Raw genomic sequence first — 5,679 nt, forward strand, 5'->3', positions numbered from 1 at the left:
CGATGATTCTTCATGAAGATACTAACGAAACTTCAAGTTACCATTATTCGTTATTTTTCTTCTCCGGTGGATTCAATTCAAGCTTTGTTGATCATATTCCTTTCCTCATTTTAAATGTTGTCTCATGCCGGTGCATGTCTTAATCGTTCATCTCTCTCTATTCATATCCTAACTGCTGAAGATATCTCAGAAGATTCAAGTTTCCATTCTCAATTCGCTCAAGTTCTTTTGAGGATGTTATCTCATTCAAGCCATTTAATTCAACCGGCGCAATCTTCATTTTAAATCGTTCAACGGTGTTTCTTTTGAGTGGGCCTAACCCACAGGTCTTTTCCCAGGATCTTACCTGACTCTTCTAATTTTCTGGAGTTATTTTCAAATTCATTTCAAAGTGTGACGTAAGAATGAATTGTCATCAGTCATATGTCTTTCTCCAAGATCTTTCAAATTCTTTCATCGTTGGTTCAACCTTTATAATTTTCATTTCGGAGTGTCTCAACAATTCATGGTGGTGTTTCTCGTCGTCATTCTTGAATCTTGAAGACCGAAGAAGAGTTTCTCTTCGATCATATCTGTTCTCTTGAATATTCATGGTTCTAACGTTATGCCATCCTCTCATAATTGTTTTCGATTGTGAGAATTATTTTCACCAATATGGAGCAATTAAGGAGTCTTTTTAGTTTGATTCTCCGAAGCCCATCATCTCAGAATTATTTCATTTCAGCTTTCAACTCTCATTCTCCAAATCCTACCGGTGCATCATTTAAATATTCTCTAATCAAGCATCTTCATTCATTTGCTAATTCTTCCCGGTGTTTCGCTATCTTTTCTTTGATCGTTTTTAATTCTAACGGTGGTTCGTCCAACATTCCTCTTCCATCATTATCGTATCAATGCATTCGTGCTTTCCAAATCCTACCGGTGGTTCGTTGAAGTCCTTCTCAAGTTTGCGCTATAACTCTCTTAATCCTCTCTACGAGAATAAGCAGTATGCCAAATCCATTGCTTCGCATCAATTTAAATTGATGAAGGATAAAATACAGTAATTCTTATTCTTATTTCCTCGAGTAAATTCAATTCCTTATTACAGAGGTTCATCAAAATTCTTGATCTCAATTGCTCATCTTTCTTTTCCCGGAGTTCCAAGCTCTCTCAACTATATCATCACGAAGATCCATCTAAATCATTGCAAGGCTTCAATCTTATTCTTTGCATCCTTCACTTCTTACCGGAGTTCTTCATGGAGGCTCAACATGGTGGCTCATCAAGGATTCTTTTCATTCTTCAATTGCTCTTCAAGATTTCTCTTGAAGTTATGATCCGCCAAGCTTTACTCTAAAATAAACATGGTGTTCAGCACATGTCTTATTTTGAGGAGTTCAAACATTCTTCATCTTGCATTTCGAAGTGCAATTATTTCTACCTTATCTTTAGAGATGGTGTTATGTCATTGTTGACAATTTCACTTTGTGTTTCATGATTCATAAGTTGTCCGGAATGACATATTTTAAACCCATCATTTTCAATTCGTTCATGAGTTCCTTTGCAACCCATCAATCTCTTCTTTGGAGTTATCTTGGGTTATACTTCACCTAAAGCTTTCCCTAAGGATTGTTGCTATTTATGGTGCTCATAAATGACCCAAGTTCTTCATTTATCCTCTCGGTGAAATAAGTTTCTCGTCTCCTTGTTCATATCAATCCAATCTATTGTTTTTCGTTAGTGGCAGAATTTCACCTCAAGATTTCGAGATGTTTTCCATAAGCCCACAACAAGCTTACTCTTTTCGTTGTTGGTTTTCCAACAACTCCGTTATAACCTTCTTGTAAGGGTGCCTTCCAAGCTCATTTGTGGCAGAAGTTGGCATTTTCAACTCCATTCTTTTATTACAATGATCTAGTTTCTATTCTTTTGTTCCAGAGGCATTGTGATGTTGCTATCTTCACTCATCATCTCGGGTTGTGAGGACCATGTTTTTATCCATTTTCAACCGAAGTGTAGTGTCCTTCATTCAAGTTCTCTCATCTTATCAGTTTTACCTCCCTTCTCAACCGGAGTGCTGTCTGAAATCTTTCTTACCCGTTGTGCCTTTCTTTCAATAGTTTCGGAGGCAGTGTGTTGTTGATTTCATCAAGTATCCTCTCATCTTGTCAAGTTCTTATTATTTCCTTCCATTTGCAGTTGGAGTGCTGTCCAAATTATATCAATTGTATTCCTTCTCTATCTTGTTTTAACCGGAATGTTGTGGATATCGTTCCTCTTCTAACTGAAGTCTCATCCAAGTGCTTTCATTTTGCCAAGCTCATATTCTTTACCTTCCATGTCCAACCGGAGTGTTGTCATAATTGATCTTTATCGTTCCTTGTACATCTTGTTTCTACCGGAGTGCTTGCATGTACTTCTTGTCCATTGCACCCCTTTTCTTATGTCTTTCAACCTACAAGGTTCTAGTAAGGTTCCTTGTTCCTCTTTTCTAACGGAGTGTTTTCAACTTTGTTCATCTTCGTTGTATTCTTTCTTTCGATTTGTTCAACCTCTCAAGGTTCTTTGGTTTCACTCATTTGTCAAAGAAGCAACTTAGTTTTACCTCTTCCCCTTCATCTTCTGTTCCCCTGGTGCCATCCTAGATCTCGGGACGAGATCCTCTTGTAGTGGTGGAGTGTTGTAACGCCCCGAGACCGTTGTGCCAGGTGTCTTCCAGTTATGCGTCGTCGTTGCCATGTAATTTGCTTGCGTGTTGCATTTCATCATGTCATCATGTGCATTGCATCATCATGTTTTTGAAACTTGCATTCGTCCGGGTCTCCCCGTCCTCTCCGTTGTCCGTTCTGAGCCCAACCACACTCGCACGCGCCCGCGGCATGTCCGAAATAATATTGTATAAGTGGCCGGAAAATGTTCTCGGAATGGGTTGAAAGTTGGCATGCGGTGTTGTTATAGTGTAGATAGGCCGCCTGCCAAGTTTCATCGCATTCGGAGTCCGTCTGACGCCCCAACGGATAACTATAGCGACAATATAGTCGGTCAAATCGTCGGACGTTTTCGGTCTCCAAAACCTGTTGTCGGGCTTTCCTTCTCTTTCCTCCCTAGACCATCTACACAGTCCACTACCAACCGCTAGGCCCAATCTAACCCTCCTCACGTTCGGAGCCGTCCGATTGTGATGAGGACCCCGAAACCCCCTTGCCTCCGTGGCCTTTTGTCAGACCCCCTCTCCGCACAGTTCTCAGATCCCCTCGCGCGTCCGAAAACTTCCCCGAACCCGACCGGGGACTCCTGACTGTTGAGTCCGGATCAACCCCAAAATATCACAATATTTTTTCGTTTATTCTTTTGACTACCCAATTGACCTGGAGCCGTCCGATAACGATCAAACGCCCCAAAAACCCCTTCCGCCTGCTATATATACAAACGGAACCCTAAAATTTAGGGAGATGTTCCATCCATTCCATCACCGCGCCGCCCTCCACCTGGTCTCTCCTTCCACCTCGGGATCTTCCCAGATCCAAATCCTCCGGCAGCCAACCATCTCCCTCCTCGTGTTCAGCCACCACCAACCAGCAGGCCAGGCCGGACTCCCCATCGCGTCCCTATCCTTCTTCCTTCCCTTCTTCTGGAATTCATCTCTCTCACCCGACTCCCTCTCTCTGTTGCGTTCAGGGAACCAACCCCTGCCACCTTGGGCCTCATCGCCGCCGCCCGGATCTCCACGCCCGCGCTGCGCTAGGCCACCTCATCACCGGGAATGGATTCCCCAAGTCGCAGCCGTCGTCCCGTGCCCAAGCTCCTCCGCCCCCCAGCAGACTCATCTCCGGCCGTGCCGGCGACCAGCGGCTACTCGCTGGAGCACACCGAACCGGCAGCTGCTCCAGGCCATCGCCCCAGTCTTCCTCAACCTCCACGGCCTCCTCCCCGTCCCGTTCGTCTGCACCGCTGCCGTCACGCCAAGGCCGGCATCCCTCTGTTCGTCTCGAGCTCAAGCCCCGCCTCTGCTGCCCTTGCTTCGTCTAAACCGCGCCCCCGCCATTGCCGTGACCTACAGCTCCAGCGGCGCCTCTCTTCGCGTAGCCGTCCATGCTCGCGCCGGCCAGATCCGGAGGTTCGCCGCCCCTCGCCGTCCCCGCCGTCCCCATCTCCGGGCTCCCCTGCAAGTTCTGCTGACGCGTGCTTCCCCTTGTGCGAGAACGAGACGAATGAGCGCTTCCTCCTGCTCGATTCGCCCGTGCCCGTTGACCCGCCGTCCTCCACGTGGCCCGCCAGCCAAGCCACGCCAAGGCCCAGCGCCATCCTCCCTCCACTCCGCGTCTAGCCCAGCTCCACCACTGACCCAAGGCCCTCTGGTGAACCTCAGCCCAGCCACTGTTTAACCCTAAGCACTATTGGGCCAATCAGTTTCGGCCCGTATAGTGTTTTTTTCCTTTGGACGCATTTAATCTTTTATCCCAGGATTTACAGTTTTACAGAAAAACCATTGCTCTTCATGCATATAATAACTTAATAACCATGCATAATTTATTAAAACATTATATATGTAAAATGCTTAGATTTTCGTCTAGTTTCATAATATGCCACTTTCACCCATGTTTAAAATGTTGTTTGTTAATTTTTGCTCTAATGCCATGTTAAAATGCTTTATTTCATAACTAAATAACCGTAGCTCCAAATTTAATATACTTTATATGTAAATGGGGTATAAAAATGCATAGTTTAACATGGTGTACTTACTTTGCATGTTCAACAACTCTAAAATATGGTTTAAGGCAGAACAGTACCAAACCTAAAATATGCATATGAGGATTTTCCAGACTTGTTGCTTGTTGTTCCGGCCTCATTTAAACTTGCCTAGATAGATAGTTTTATTATGCTTCACCCCTTGCCATGCTAACCAACATTTAATATTATTGAGTACATAACCGAGAGAGAACTAAATAAGTGATGTGGTGTTTCGTCAATATGCAACTCGTTGCATATTGAGCGCCACTTAATTTGTAGTATTGTTTGTGCACTTTGCCATGTCATGCCTCATTAAACCGGACATGCATTATACTTGGTTGTGCATCATGCCATGTTTATGTGATGGTTGTTTAGTATGTTGTTTGCTTCTTTTCGGGTTCCTTCTCTCGTTAACTTCGGTTTCGTTCCGGAGTTGCGAGGATTCGTTCAACTTCGTCCGTTTGTCTTCTTCATGGACTCGTTCTTCTTCCTTGCGGGATCTCAGGCATTGCTCCATCGCTATGTCGCGCTACCTACCACTTATTTATCAAGCCTCCCAAATTGCCATGATAGACTCTAACCTTTTTTCAACCGTCCTAGCAAACCATTGTTTAGCTAAGTTACCGCTTTTGCTCAGCCCTTCTTATAGCGTTGTTAGTTGCAGGTGAAGCTGAAGTTTGTTCCATGTTGGAACATGGATATGTTTCTCTTATTTTAATTAATGCATCTATATACTTGGTAAAGGGTGGAAGGCTCGGCCTTATGCCTGGTGTTTTGTTCCACTCTTGCCGCCCTAGTTTCCGTCATACCAGTGTTATGTTCCTTGATTTTGCGTTCCTAACGCGGTTGGGTGTTATGGGAACCCCTTGACAGTTCGCTTTGAATAAAACTCCTCCAGCAAGTCCCAACCTTGGTTTTACATTTGCCTAACAACCTATTACCCTTCCCTTGGGTCGGCCAACCCAA

This window comes from Triticum urartu, chromosome 5A (genome assembly GCF_056163025.1).
Source record: "Triticum urartu cultivar PI428250 chromosome 5A, HENAU_Tu73, whole genome shotgun sequence".
Lineage (NCBI taxonomy): Eukaryota > Viridiplantae > Streptophyta > Magnoliopsida > Poales > Poaceae > Triticum > Triticum urartu.